The sequence below is a fragment of the Cibotium barometz genome, chromosome 16 (genome assembly GCF_041138505.1).
Source record: "Cibotium barometz isolate CiBa-2024 chromosome 16, ASM4113850v1, whole genome shotgun sequence".
Lineage (NCBI taxonomy): Eukaryota > Viridiplantae > Streptophyta > Polypodiopsida > Cyatheales > Cibotiaceae > Cibotium > Cibotium barometz.
Window position 1 is genome coordinate 1,403,885 of NC_141061.1, and position 15,783 is coordinate 1,419,667.

General features: G+C 46.3%; 1 protein-coding gene across 2 annotated transcripts in view; it reads left to right on the top strand.

Annotated features, from left to right (window-relative positions):
* The window catches only part of LOC147630250 (Major facilitator superfamily protein), a 143,147-nt gene that overhangs the window by 15,771 nt on the left and 111,593 nt on the right, over window positions 1-15,783 (top strand). The window lies entirely within an intron of this gene.

Genomic DNA, 15,783 nt, shown 5'->3' on the forward strand with positions numbered 1-15,783 from the left:
CTATCCCAATAAAGGGAGCCATGAAAAGAATTCATCCCATTAAAGGGAGCCATAACCAATGTTTCCCTGAAACCATCTCAAGGCAAACAACAACACCTTTCTCCTTGCATAGCTATACAAGGGTTAGTGAACATCAAAAACACTTCATAGTAAATAGCCAAAGCACCAACTTTGCAAACTCAAAGTATACTTAGCTTTTCTTTGCCAGGTTGGTCATGAAGCCAAAATATCTCGTCACCATATCCTTAAGATATCCTGAGATATATCTCCATATAGCTTGCCTATAAGCTTGATAATATAATCCACAATATCCATATGGAAAGAGTGCTAAACGTGTGCACATAAAGCCAACTTCACACTTCCACGATAAAATTCTGTGAATTCATAAATCCTTAGATCAACAAGCTGTCTACTGCTCATGCTCTTGCTTCATAAGCTATGAAGCGGCTGGCCATGCTTTACAGAAATGATGGTAAGTGTGGTCCCCACTTGAGATCTTTTCTCTTTCTTATTGATAGAAGGAAGCCTCTGCTTCCAAGAAAGCCTATGCTCTGATACCAATGTAACTCGTAGCAGCGGTGCCCGGGGGACTAGGGCCTTTGACACACTTGTTGATACCATCAATGCATATTAAAACATTTAAACATGGCCACAGCCTTAACACATATCCATCATCACTTTGCATAAAACATAAAGCAGGACAAAACATCCACAAATGCTGAAAATGGAGCTTGCACGTGTGACACCGCATAGAGGCCGGAATGGGCCGACCCCCCCCCCTTGGAGTATTTTATTACCCAAGGAGAATAATATCATGTACAAGCTTTGAGGGCCTTACTCTCCCCACGGGAGATGCCGGATTATCCCTATACAAATGCCATAGCACAGCCCAACACAAGGCTACCAAGCCGGAACATAGGCTGTAGAAATGCCGAGCCATCAATGTAATCCATATACCTCCGTGTGGGTACTGATTCTTCCCCAAAAACCACGGGTCTTCATGCAATAGAGCTAGTACAGCAAGTACAACTCTCCATTCAGCCGGTACAGCAGGTACAATGGCTGGTACAGCAAGTACGGTGGCTGGTACAGCCAGTACGGTGGTTGGTACAGCCGGTACGGTGGCTGGTACAGCAGGTACAGCAAGTACAGCCGGTACGGTGGTTGGTACAGCCGGTACGGTGGCTGGTACAGCCGGTACGGTGGCTGGTACAGCCGGTACGGTGGCTGGTACAGCAGGTACAGCAAGTACAGAAGCTGGTACAGTAAGTACAGTGGCTGGTACAGCCGGTACGATGGCTGGTACAGCAGGTACAGCAAGTACAGAAGCTGGTACAGCAAGTACAATGGCTGGTACAGCAGGTACAGTGGCTGGTACAGCAGGTACAGCAAGTACAAATGCTGGTACAACACATACAATGGCTAGAAATCATAATAAATGATTGAATACCCTTGCCTTCAGTATTTCTTCGCGATGGAAGCCTCCAAAACAGTCCCCAACAGCCGGTATTCTTCATGGGCAGCCTTCAAGAGAGAGAGAAAGAGAGTAGCCATCATTAGAGAAGCCTTCAACGGTGGTAGAGGCTAGTGTGCAGCAAGAGAGCCTCTATTAATGAAGAGAGAGCTCTCCAATTTATAGATTTGGGCCTCCCATGAGCTAAAATGGCAAGAGAAGGCTACAATGACAAGTGGAGAGCCACACAATAGCTGAAGTGACAAGTGTGAGGCCACTTGTCTCATTTTGATCCATTTTCTAACAAGTGTCAGGCCACTTGTCTCACTTTGGTCCACTTTCTTGCCACATGTCCCAATCTAAGAGATGGGTCCTTCCATAATCTTTACCTCTAAAAATATCCCAACTGGTAGACATTCTGTCATAGGCACTTTGCCAACTCTTGGTATCTGCTCAATTCCACATGTAATGACGCGAACAGAATTTCCATCGGAGCGGGCCAAAAATAGCAACTCTCCTAAATTTTAGGAGTGTGGTCCTTTGTATTCTAGGATAATCCCCCATTCCCAAAGCTTGTACTTTCCAAATATTTAAACATCCTGGAGTCCACCAGACCCCTTTCAGATTGGGAAATGTCCAGGCTGGTGACACTTGGGTTATTATTGATTCATTGTTGTCACATGCACCTTGCACTCTGGTGCTATGTGACACACTGGTTCAACATTTTATGTAACATCATACAACTTTAATATCCTTTTTAGGATTATTTGTCGTATGTCCTGGCCCCATTGTGAGCCCTAGTTTGGGACATGTGAAAACCGGCCTGACGGGCGGTGAAACAAACACTCGCACATAAAACACTTCAACGCCATTGAGGACCTAGAAAAGGAAAACAAACAGGGGGAGCTAGAGTGCTCCTGCAAACAGTACACGGACACCGATTGGCCCCAAATCGCAGTGGCGTCCCTTGCAGTATTTCTTTAATTGATTAAAAGAGCTTTGATTACAATATAGGGCTGGGAACTCAGCCGTCGCAGTAGAACCCTTGAAGCCTGCAAAGAACCTGCATCATGGCTTCTTGTCCACTCGGCATCCACAAACAAATCCAACCATTGTTCACATCGAAAGACTCTCTCACATTGAGTCTGCATACATAAGCTTTCTCCCATGATCAAGGTTGCCACAACCATCCATAGCCTCTCACACTATGAACAGCATCACACCCTGACACATCCAGTGCTTCTGCATCACAACACAAACTCCCAAACTGTCTCTCAAAAGAGAACTCGTATCACAGCACAGCATACCATACAGTTGACACACCTGTACCAACCCTCTCTACCTTCCAAGGGTACTATCCATCTCTGTCATGGATTCCCTGTCCCCTGTCCAATCAGTAGCAAGGCTGTACCAAACATGTGTCCATTCCTGTACCTTCTGCCTGCATGTGACCTATCTCTTGGAGAAACCCAAAAACATGTTTCCTCGAGAAAACCTACGACCTGTTTCCACATGAAATCCTTAGGCCTGTTTCCCTTTGAAACTTCTGTCCTGTTTCCATACATCTAGTTACCTGTTCCCTCATGAAACATCTGGCAACATAGAGATGCCCATAATTGTAGGTCCCACTGTTCCTTTCTAGCAGGAAGAAAACAATCTGCTCCATGAGCACGCAGCCATGCGAGCTTGCTTCACTCCCATGCCAAGAAACACATTCAAGTGACCTGTACTTGCAGCCAAAAACCCAAGTACATAGCTGAATTTGCAGCCAAACAAAAACAGCCCATAAACAGTCCTGTTTCCACCCTCTGAACTGCCAAACCCTTCCTCTCACAAAGGGCTAGAGAGAACCACTCTGGAACAGTCTTGAGCCAGTGAAAAGAGAGACTCCGAAAGACATCACCTGCAGTCCCACTTGCTCACAAAGAAAGAGAGACTTACAGTCTTTATGTCGCTTTCCACAAGAAAGAAAAGACTCGAGGAAAAGCCCCGAATTGTCTTGTCCTCTTGTCTTGCAGCCGGAAGAGGGAGAATACTTGTGAGAGAACCTGCTGTCCAGCCTTGTGTTCCCTTCTCACAACTCACACTTCCCAACTGACAACCATCTTCTTGCCAAAAGCAAAGGAGAGAGAAAAGGAAAAACCTGCTGGCGCCTGTACCTTCTGCAATTCAGCAACCAACTAGCTCTTCAAGAACTAAAGAGAGAGAGAGAGGAAAGAGTCTTGAATCTCTGTTCTGTAGCACAGCCAGCAATCAGCCTTTGACTTTTCCCCCATGAAACCAGTCGCCTGTATCTTCTGCAGATCTGCGCAGGTGTTCACCATAGAAAGGGGGAGGTCCATACACTATTCAGCCCCTGCTCGCCAGTCGCTCCAAGATGAAGTACACCTCCGCATATGCATGCAGTTAACAGACAGAGAAAGGGAAGAAACTCTGTAGCTGTTTTTCCAGGCTTCAGAACAACGCTGCCCTCCTACAGTCTCTCCAAAGGCAAGAGGAAGCGAGGAGCAGCCCTGCAACCAGCTTGTATGCCTTGTTTTCAGAAAAGCTTCCCTCTCCCTTGTGCTGCCCGCCAGCATCTCCTCTTTTTTCCAAAAAGCACACACGTGGCCCCAAAATAGCATAAGGTCCACGATTATCCCCAAAAAGGGGTTCTTTTATTTGTAAAGGATTTTAAACCTTTGTCCCCTCCAAAATCCTTTGTCCCCATGGGTTATGAGAGAAGACTTTTATCAATTGGCCCCCTTCACACTTGGGGTTGTCCACACATGGGCGTACTTTTTGACTCCAACCTGATGCCATTCACACTGTCCACCATGTCTCCGTGCACACCTGCATCTTGTCCAGAGAAAAACACAGGGTCGTAACAACATGTGAGGCACGAGCTACGTAGGTCATTCTCCTAGCCATAGGTGTTGAAAGAAAGTGAAGCAAATAGAAAACACGGATGTAGGCCCAGGTACAAGACTTGTAAATGCTGAAAACTGATGTTTATTGCTGAAAACTGAGCATGAGGGAAGCCAATAGGTGCTGTACAATGGTAAGAAGCAGAAGCAGCTGCGAATGACCTCAACAGGATGCAAAAGAATGAGATAAACTGGGGGGAAAGGGGGTCAGCCCTTATATACTCTCCCCCAGAGTGTTGGTCAGCCAGCTGTAGTAGACCGACAGTTGGACAGTAGCATAAAATGCTAAAAATGCCTAAAAATGGTAGAAAAATGCTGAATAATAACTGCTAAAATATGGCAATGCAGGCCCTCATAAAGGGCATATACAAGCATGAAAATGGTGATGTAGACCATCTGGAGATATATTCCAATAGGTGTCAGGGTTAGTCCCTTAACCCACTTGGAGAACAGAAGCCTTTAAGTCACCCGAGGATAGTGCATGTAGGGGTCAGTCCAGTAATGGTAGATGCATGAAAGAGCATTTAGAAGCCTTAAATAAAGGCATGTGCACTTGGGTGAGCCCATTGCATGGGCTTTGCCTTGGCATGATGTCAAGCATCATAGACCCACAGCCACCCACTAAGCATCCAGTTGGCCAGCATCAAATGCCGATTGGCAGCATCAAATATCAAGTTAACAACATCAAATGTTAGTCAACAATAGTTGTGGGACATTTAGTCCTACATGCATGAACCGACCATTAGCAAAAATTCATATATAAGCAGCCCATAGTCCCTTGCATAAATCACATTAACATTCAAGCAAAGCAATTAGAGAACATGAGGCTAGTAGGGGCGCCAAGGTATCATCGGCATGTGAGATGTACTCGGCAGTGAGTTCCTCGTGATCTTGGGCTCGCCCATCACGTAGTCTATGAATGGCCTTGAGGACCATGTCTTTGTGAAGAAGGTGGAGGTGGTGGGGTGGGGATTTGGTGGTGGGGGTAGAGGTGGCTGATGGGGGATATGATAAAGAGGGAGCGTGCATAGGAGTGCCATGTGTCTGGGCAGGTGATGGGTGTGGGGGGGCGATGTTCTCGGAGTTTCCTGCAGACCTCTTTGCAGTTCAGCCCTAAGAAAAGTCGATATAACTCATCCTCTTTCCGAGCTTAGAACTCCCGTTTCTTGCGTTGGGTGAGTTGTTGAGAAATTTGTTGCGCTTGGCGCTTTGTGATTTGCCCAATCCGTACCTCATGCTTAAGACGGGAGCATGTGGCTTGGCATTCGTCATCATAGCAAGAGTTTTGGGGCATGGAACCGCAAGGTGGCTTGGTGGTAGACCACCGCGTGCAGATGAAAGAAGTGGCAGCGGATGTGTGGAGTATGGTGGTGAGTTGTGATGTGAAGGTGGGTAGGGGGAGAGTAAGTTCCACATCCGAGAGTTGGCGGTAGATGTTGTTGGAGTAAACAAGGTCAAGCTCGTGATCAAAATGAACCTGGGTGTAATGTGAGATGGGGGGTGGTGGCGGAGGTATGGGTGCTGTGCAGGTAAGAGGGAAAGAGAGGTAGGCATGGTCAGCTTGAAAGGGGGGTGGCGGGATGGAGAAGTTGGGGAGAAGGTGTGCCAAAGCTGGAGATCCCATAAGGTAGTCCATGGTGCTAGTACCTCCTGAGTGAGGGAAGGAGGTGAGGGCATCAGAGGAGGGCCATTGGGACATCCTGTTGTAGATAACAAGACCATGTGTAGCTCCTAGCTCTAAGAAATATCTCCCATACACCATGACATCCTGTGATGATCTCTGCAGCCCATGTTAGTGATGTCGAGCTCTTGTAGTTTGATAGGGCTGCAAAGACCATCACGGTCCTATGATGATCTCTGCAGCCTTGTGTTAGTGATGTATAGCTCCTGTAGTTTGATAGGGTCGTCCAGATCGGCATAGAGAGAAAGACAATGCACAAATAAAGAGATAGATTTACAAGCTATGGTGGCTTGTACTAAAACATGGCTATGGCATTGGAGCAAAGAGAGAGAAGAAGAAGAAGAAGAATGTATTATCGTCCTCTGGGAGCCGATAAACGGCCCACGGGACCTCCGCGAAATTATTACAAAGCTGTAAGAAACAAAAAAAACAAAGCCTCCTCCCTTCATTGGAGGGAAATACAAAGCCTTCTCCCTTCATGGGAGTGATATGGAGCTTGTTGTATGGTCGCATTGTGCTGTAAGGTAGCCATGATGTTTAAGAATCTTGGTGATATAAATGCCTACAGCAGCAAGCTTGGCATGTGTGAGCAGATCCACCAAGTCATGATATCCTTCTAGAATGGTACTAAAGTCCTTTCTTATGTGGTCATATTGTGGGCATGTTAAGAGGACATGTTCCTCCATCTCCACTGCTCCCAAAGTGCATACTTTGCATAGTCTTTTCTCTTTTGGGATATTGCTCCATGCTCCTTTTTCAATCTCGAGTGTGTGAGACCTAGTCCGGATAAGTGCAAGACCTCTCCTTGCATTGGCGGGAATAGGCATGCTTATGTATTTCTGAGCATTGTCTTTTTCACTTGAGTATGTGACCCAATAGTTTGGGTTGATGTGTGAGCCATAATATTCAAATTTAGCCCTTTTTTGTGATGATTGCCATTTACAGTGGAGTGCTTCCAATAGTGCTTGATGAAATGCCTTCTCATCTACTTCATCTGATGCTGCATTTAGATAGGAGTCTACCTCCCATCTTTGAAACCAGCCGTTGATGTCATGCATCCATCCTGAAGATAGCATCTTGCTTTTGTTTGTTTTCTGAGGTCTTTTACTTGCTAGCAAAGCTTTCTTCGGTAGTCTCCCCATCTGCATGGACTTGACCTTCTTTATGTACTTGAAAACCCTTTGGAGTGCTCGAAGCTCGATGGGTCTGCTGCCTGTTTCAAGCATTAATATAGAGTAAGGTGTAGTGGTTTTGACTCCTAGGTGTCTTCTGAGGAACGCCTTTTGCATCTTCTCAATGTCATTCCATGTTGATGGTGAGATACTTCCACCCCATACCTCTACTCCGTATAGCACAGTTTGTACGACATAAGCATTAAATAAGATACGTGTGATGTGCCATCTCCTGATGTTACCGTTGCTGCAATCATTCTCAAAGCGGTAATATTTCCCCCATCCAGCATCAATCCTTCTTTGTATGCACTGATTCCATCTGTGGTTTGCTGGAATATCAACTCCTAAATATTTAAATGAGTGCACCATTTCAATTTGCTGACCATTGTACATAATATCTGGAGCTTTGGTAGCCTGCAGTGTTTTCACTACCATTATTTTGGTTTTGTCAACATTTACTGCTAGACCACTTTCCTTGCAGAAATTTTGAATCGTGTGCATCATTCGCTGCATGTTTTCTGCTGTGTATGAGAAGAACACTACATCATCTGCATATAATAGCAGTAATATTGTGTTTTCCAAGAGTTTGGGCCTTCAATCTGTTCAGCAGATGCTGTTTGCTTGATCATCTCTTCCAGCCTGTCAATGCATAAACCAAACAATGTTGGTGACAACGGGCAGCCCTGTTTAACACCCATGTTGCTGTGGAAAATGGACGACATCCCATTTGTGGCTTTAAGTTGACACACCACCTTCTCATACAATTTATTTACTGCCACTCTCATGTCGTTTGGCACCCCTAGGTGTACCATTCTCTCCCACAAACTATTTCTTGGCACTGTGTCAAATGCTTTCTTGAAGTCTATAAAGCAACAGAAGAGGGGCTTTCCTTGCAAGCGGCTCTCCTCCATGAGAACTCGTATTGTGACCAGATGATCCGCAGTATTGTGGTCTTTTCGGAAACCAGCTTGTCCAATGGCTCTTTTTTTGTGCATTTCTGTCCACAAACTGAGTTTGCTCTCAACTATTGTGCTAAATAGCTTCGTCATAGTGGATCCAACCATTATGGTTCTATAGTTGGTAAGCTGGTTTCGATCTCCTCCTTTATATATAGGTTTAATCCAGTTCTCTTGCCAATTTGGCGGAAAACAATTAACAATTGCATCATTCAATAGGCGGGCAATACATTTTTGTGTGTTCTCTTCTGTCCATTTGATTAGCTCAGCATTGAGGTGTAGTGTATCAGCGGCCTTTCCATTAGCCATTTTCTTTAAACCTTCCTTCACATCTTCTAATGAGAAAAATGCCTCATCATGGAGGTGGACTGTGGTTGTGACCATGGGTGGAGCATGCGGGTGTGTATACAATTTTTTGACATATTGGAGCATTTCATCCTCAGTGAAATCTCCCATTACATCAGTTTTCTTCCCTTTGGTGCCTCTCCATGTACCTCTTGGATTTTTGGCAAATTCAGTTGCATCCTCCCACTCTTTATCCAACAGGTATTTCCTCCTTTTTTTACGGGTGAGTGCGTGAAAATGCCTTTCAGCTTCCCTACGTTCATCACCATTTTGCATTTGTTTAAGCTTCAGCCTGGCTTCCTTACATTCTTCATTGAACCATTTATTGTGTGGCAGCCCTTTGATGCATCTCTTCTTACTCTTTTTGCCCAATAGTGAGTGTGCCGCTGATAGTATAGCTTCTTTTACATCAGTCCAACTCAACTTGTGTGTGATTCTGAGTGATTTGTCAATGGTTTCAGCATATTCCTCTCTCTTTTTATTGTCCATATTGAAAGACCAATCTGCTGCGGTGAATGTTTCCATTTTTGTCATGCCTGAAATGTTCACTTTGAAATAGAGAGGAGTATGGTCCGACTCTGGGTATTTGGGAGAGAGAGAGAGAGAGAGAGAGAGAGAGAGAGAGAGAGAGAATGCCCAAATAAAGAGAGATTTGCATGACTAAAATGATTTGACTTATGTTGTATTTAGTCACTCAATTACAATGCTTTTATAGGCTTAGAGCCTCTCTTGCATGACATCACTCCTTAGGTTAGTACATGTATAATATCTTAGATATTTAGGTGCACCAGTCTAAGAGTGGGTTCACACACAAAAGGTGTAGGTGTGTCAGAGCGTGTGAAAAGGGGCTTGTAGCCACTTAGTGTGTGTAAGCAATGATGCCATGAGTTAGCCATGTGTCATTGCCCCATGGTTTGTGTGATGAGAAAGGTAAGGCTCACAACGTATAAAAGAATGTACCAGAGTGTTTGTTGAGATATCGAGCTCATCTAGTGAGGCGGTGGACACTAATGACCCGCCTGTTAGAAGTCATCTCCTGTCTTCATCAGACACCAGGGCCTCTGTTGTGGGTGTGCCGGCCCTGTATAGGTGTTTTATCATTTTTCCTCACTCCCCGTATTTTTTTCCCATTTTTTTCCATTTTTCCTTGGTGTGGGTGGATGCCACATGCTGGCAGAGGATCCTTTGATGCTGGCCGACTGCACTCATGTGTTCCTGAAGACTGGCCGACTTGATCAGAGGAGGTCGTGGTGTTTTTCTGCTGGCCGACTGGCTTTGCCCAGTCGTGGAGGGCTGGTGGCACTTCATGCGCTGGCCGACTGCATCCATGGGGCCATATAAATAGGCCCCATTATCCCCACTTTGTACTCATTCAGTTTTTCTCGGGATCTTGTGTATAGAGAAGAGGTTACAGGCCTATCTCTCTGTCTTTCTTGTGCTGTCTATTTTCTGCACTCTACTTGCTCTTGTGGTCTCAAGTTTGGTTATCATTTCCAGAAGCACGTGAAGATCCCGACTCTCCCCACGTTCCCAGTGGACCGTCAGTTGGACGGGAACAATTACGGCATCTTGAAGGTTATGATGGAGTCTGTGCTGGAGTCATATGACCTTGCTGATTTCATCGTCATCGGGGTTCCACGGCCGGAAGCAGAGGAAGGGGAGTTACTGTCGATGAAGAAGGATTGAGAGACACAGGCACAGATGTGGGATCGTGTTAACGCTAGGGTCCGGTCATTTATTTTCCTCAATTGCACACCACAAGCAATCAATCACGTAAAGCACATGACGCTGGCCAGAGGCATATGGCAGCAGTTGGCTTCTCTTTATAACAGAGTATCACCCATGAAGAGGATCTCCTTGGAAGTGCAGATGATGCGGGTTATGAACCCTGCAAAGTCATCGACGATGCGGGAGCACATTAACAAGTTGCAGGCCCTTTAGCAGGAAGTCCTCCAGGCTGGGAAGGAGATATCATCTAAAGACATGGCCATTACTTTGCTGTCCCACTTGCCTGCTCAGTATTCTGCTTTCTACTCCTCTTTGATTTTACGAGTGGCAGGCTCAGCACCATTACCTGGGAGGAGCTTGTGCCAATGGTCTTGGACCAGGAGGAACGTTTCACGAACCCTTCTCATCACAGCGGAGGTTCGGAGGCCTTAACTGGCCAACGGTCGAAAGGCCGAAATAACACCAAGGGCAAAGGGAAAGCTTCATCGGAGAAGTCTTCTGAGAAGAAGCCCGACTCAGAACGAGAGAAGCTGAAGGCCGAACGATCCTGCAATGATTGTGGCGAGAAAGGCCACTATTGGAGGAAGTGTCCTAAGCGGACTGGGAAGAGTGCTTATTCTTCAGCCTCAGCTGCAAAGACTCTTGCATTTGTGCACCTAGAGATGATGGACTCCGATGCTTCATCGTCTTCGAGCGAGGAGGCAGTTGGCTTCACCTGCGAAGGATACCCGGGAGTGGATTCTTGACAGTGGTGCTTCCAGGCACATGACTCCGTCCCGTGACTTCTTTTTGGATCTGAAACGGCAGTCAGGTCGCATTTTTATTGGCGACAACTCCACTATTCCGATACACAGTGAGGGCCGGATGGAGATTATTCCCGACGGAAAGGGGGGCAAGCATGCTTCCCGTGTTCCTTATGTCCCTGCTCTGGGTTTTCATCTTCTGTCAGTGCATGAAGTATGTAAGACTGGCTTTCGGGTGGAATTTGAGGAGCATTCAGTTGCTCTATGGGACCGTGAGATTGGCCAGGTTGTTTGGGAAGGCGGTGTGGAGAATGGTATCTACAAGCTCTCTGCACTCTCCTCGTTGACAGGTTCTTAGGTCGGAGATTTGTGGCACTTTCGTTTTGGCCACTTAAATGTGGATGCACTGCGGCGAGCTTTCCGAGACCAGATGGTGGTTGGCTTGCCAGATGTTGGCAGTGGGCAAGGACGTTGTAGTTCTTGCATACGTGGTAAGCAGCACAGGGAATCATTTCCGAAGCAGGCTTCCAGGCGGGCTTCGAAACCGTTGGAGTTGATTCACACTGACTTGTGTGGATCTCAGCAGACACCATCATTGGGAGGATCTCTCTATTTTATGTTGCTTGTTGATGACTGTACCAGATTCATGTGGGTCTACTTTCTTTCACAGAAGGACCAAGCTTTTGCATGGTTCAAGGATTGGCACGTGATGGTGGAGAAAGAGTCTGGATTGCAGGTAAAGACTCTCAGGGCTGACAAAGGAGGTGAATTCTCCTCGATTGTATTTCTCAGATTTTGTGCAGACCATGGCATCAAGAGGGAACTGGCCAATATAGGATCGCCTTCGGAGAATGGAGTTGTAGAATGCAAGAACAGGACTGTGGTGGAGATGGCAAGGACCATACTGGAGCATCGTGATCTTCCTCGTCCACTTTGGGAAGAGGCTATGGCAACGGCTGTCCATACCCTCAACCGATCTCTGACGACTTCAGTACCTAGTCTCTTAGCAGCGGTATGTTCATGAGTTGCTTGAGGCCTTTGGGATGGAGAACTGCAAGCCTATTACTTCGCCGATGGACCCAAACACAAAGTTAACCGTTAATGATCCTTGTGAGCCAGTTGGTGCCTCGCAGTACCGGAAGTTGGTTGGTTCATTGATCTGGTTTTTATGGCATGCTGCTCCTGCACCTCATCCTCCTGTTGCTCTTCTTGTTGACTCATCTCCCACTCAGTGAAGAAATCTGCCTTCTTGGTCACGCTCTTGCAAAGCATTCGCAAGTTCGCGCTGACGAAGACAAGGTCATTGGCACGCTCTACCCCGAGTCGGTTCCTCTTCCTAGAGGCAATGTGACTGTAGGTACTCCAAAGTTGCTCCAAGCAAGAGGAGCTGACGGCCTGGCTAAGTATGCGGATGGCAAGCTGCTGCAGCTCCGGTCCATCCGAACCAAAGTCCTCCCACCATAGAGCAGCACCAACTTTGGAGCGGTCAACCTGTGCATCATGACAGCCATAGGAGCCATGCAATGACCTGTACATCAAAAGCTGGTCCCTGATCTTGCGCCTAACCGATGCATCAGGCTCAAGACGATCCAAGATGATCCTCCATCCAGTGCTCACCTCCCGGTCGCTCTCCTGCTTGTTGCCTTGGAATTCTGGGTCCACCACATAAGCTGCTGCATGCAATGGAGAGTAGTAGGAATTCCACCTTCCTAGACACAAGGCATGGATCTCCTCGGATCTGTCTTCATCAGGCACGAAGTCTTTCAACTTCTCTATCATGCGATCCATGGCCTCGTAGACCTTGCCTATACCTCAAAGAGCCAAGGGCCAAGGCCCAATAGCCATAAACGGCTAGAAGAGCCAAGGCCCAACAGCCAAAAACGGCTAGGAAGGGACAGGCAGGCGGCAGGCAGGCGCAACGGCCAAAAACGGGCGCAATGGCAGGCGCAACGGCTCTCTGCCGTCCCGGCACAGCCGTCCCTGCGCCATCCCCGTCGCCGTCCCTGGTTTGAAACGTCCGTTGGGGGACATCCGTCCGTCCCCGTCCCTGCGCCGTCCCGTTTCGCCGTCCCGGCGTTCCAAGGCTCCGTCCCCTCCGTCCCCTGTGACTATGCACCACTGGCATGGTTGGTGAGATCATGGGTGATATGCGGCCAGTGGGATGACATGCTGTGTGACAGCCATTCTAGAGACTGGCATAGTTATAGCGTCAGCTCATTTAGTTGGGTTCACACTATAGAGAACCCTAGTATGTATTTGGTCGAGTACCTTTTCATATTGTGTGTACTCTCTTATCTTTGTATATGGTGTGCTGAGTGTTGTGTGAAGAAGAAGAAGATTTTCAGCCTCACCTTGTGTGTTCTCTTTTAGGGTTTTGTGAGTGTGTGTGCACTTGCAAGAGCTCAAGCTCTCTTCTTCCCTACATCTTTTCATGGTATCAGAGCCTGGTTCATGCTAAGGGCTAAGCTGCAAGCAAGAGAAGCACACGAAGCGGTACGAGGGTAAGAGGAGCATCTACTCTTCCCTATTTGTGTTGGTGACTACACCCTTGTCGGGAGCTCTACGAGAGGCACTGGCAAACGATCTCTGATTGAGGAGCTTTCTTCGCGGGAGTAAAGCTATAGGGCAACTATTGTGTCCTATCGGACTAAATTTTTCAGGCCGAAAACGCGTTTCGGGCGCGTTAGGATCTCCGTTTTTTTGGAAAGGAGGCGAGTTCGAGCACTGCGGGCAAGTCATCGATTCTATGCAGAACTTTGTTTTAAGAACTGCAGGAAGACAGATTGGTTGTGCAGACATTGTGTGTGCTGCAAGGAGGTCAAACAGTTGCCATTGGATGTATGTATGAACATTGAGATCACTGGTTGTGACATTTGAGTGTAGTACAGTATCGTTGCAGAAAATATAGCAGTTTGTGCAGGACAAGCCAGAGTGCTGTTTCTGGTAAATTTGTGTGTCTGGCAAGATGTCAAATGATGGCATAAACCAGATTGTTGCTGAGAAGCTTGACAAGAACAACTTCCATGCTTGGAGGTTCAGGTTGACAAATTTCCTGATGGGAAAGGGTTACTGGGACTACATAGAAGGTGAGCATGAAGAGGCACCGGAGATACCGGAGATCAATCCGACTGTTGCAGATGTGAAAGAGTTCAAGGATTGGAACCAAGGAACCAGAAAAGTTATGTATTGGCTCTCTATCAGTATACAGGACACCATGATTGGGCACATACAGGATGCCAAGTCCTCCAAGGAGGCGTGGGACACCTTGGTAAAACTCTATGAAACGAATACCAAGGCACGAAAGATACAATTGAAGAATGAACTTCATACTGTGGAGAAAAAGAATATGTCTGTGAATGACTATGCATTGAAGATCAAGGGTATTGTGGAATCCCTTGCATCTATTGGTGTTTCAGAAGATGATGATGATAAGGTGGAAGTGTGTCTACGTGGTCTCGGGCCACAATACAAGGCGTTCAAGACGTCTATTCAGACTCCGGAAAACATTCCCAATTTCACAAATTTGGTGTCTATGCTGATTATAGAAGAGAAGAGCTTGGGTGAAGACCAACAGTCTTCACAAAACAAAAAACAGTTCAGAGCAACATGCCTTCTACACAAGTTCAGGAATAGGACGAGGTAGAGGAGGCCGTGGACGCGGCCAAGGAGGTGGCCGAACAGGTAATCATAATTATGGCCAGCAGCAGCAGCAACAACAACAGTTCCAGAATTCACAACAACAACAACACGCAGGTGGAAGAGGCTAATTTAGAGGCAGGGGGAGCCAAAGAGGTCGTGGAAATTGGCAAAGGCAACATAATGATACACGTGGATGCTTTTATTGTGGTAAGTCTGGACATGTGCAGGCAGATTGTTATAAGAAGGAGGCTGACATGCAAAATGAGAAATTGTAGCAAAATAGCTATGTATCCTCGAACAGAAACAATGAGGATAATGAAAGGTTGTTTGTTATGCAGCATGTCGTTAATGCCATGTCTGAAAATGTTGAAGCAGCACATAAAGATGATGTATGGTACGTTGATTCAGGTGCCTCGAACCACATGACAAGTCATGGGGAGTGGTTCAAGGAGATGAAAAACCTTGAAAGAGCAGGTTTTGTGGAAACAGGGGATAACACTGCTCATCCAATTGCCCATGTTGGAGATGTGCCATTGTCTATGCAGGATGGCAAAGTGAAGTACCTTGCAGATGTACTTCATGTTCCGAACATAAGAAAGAATATGGTTTCAGTTGGCGAGATGATTGAGCAGGGTTTGTAGGTTCGGTTTAACCCTGATGGTTGTTATGTTGAAGACTTTAAAGATAAGTGCAGGTTGATTACAAAAGGCAATAGAGTGGGTAGAATGTTTACATTGAATGTAAACATGCCTGAAGTGAGTGCTGCAATGTTTGCAAATGGTTCAGGAATTGTTGCAGACATAGACATTTGGCATAAAAGAATTGGACATGTGAATGTGCAGAGAATGAAGTCTATGCAGACAAAAGGAATTGTGACAGGGCTGCCAAAGTTTAAAGTTGAAGGTATGCAGAAAATATGTGAAGCATGCCAATTTGGAAAGCAAACAAAGCATGTATTTCCAAGTGACAGAAATGTGAGCAGAAATGCACTAGATGTTGTGCATTCGGATGTATGGGATCCTACGAAGACCATGTCTATGGGAGACTGCAGGTATTATGTGACATTTATTGATGATCACACAAGGAAAGTGTGGGTATACTTCATGAAGGAGAAGAGTGAGGTGTTCACTCATTTTTAGAATTTCAGAGTTATGGTTGAA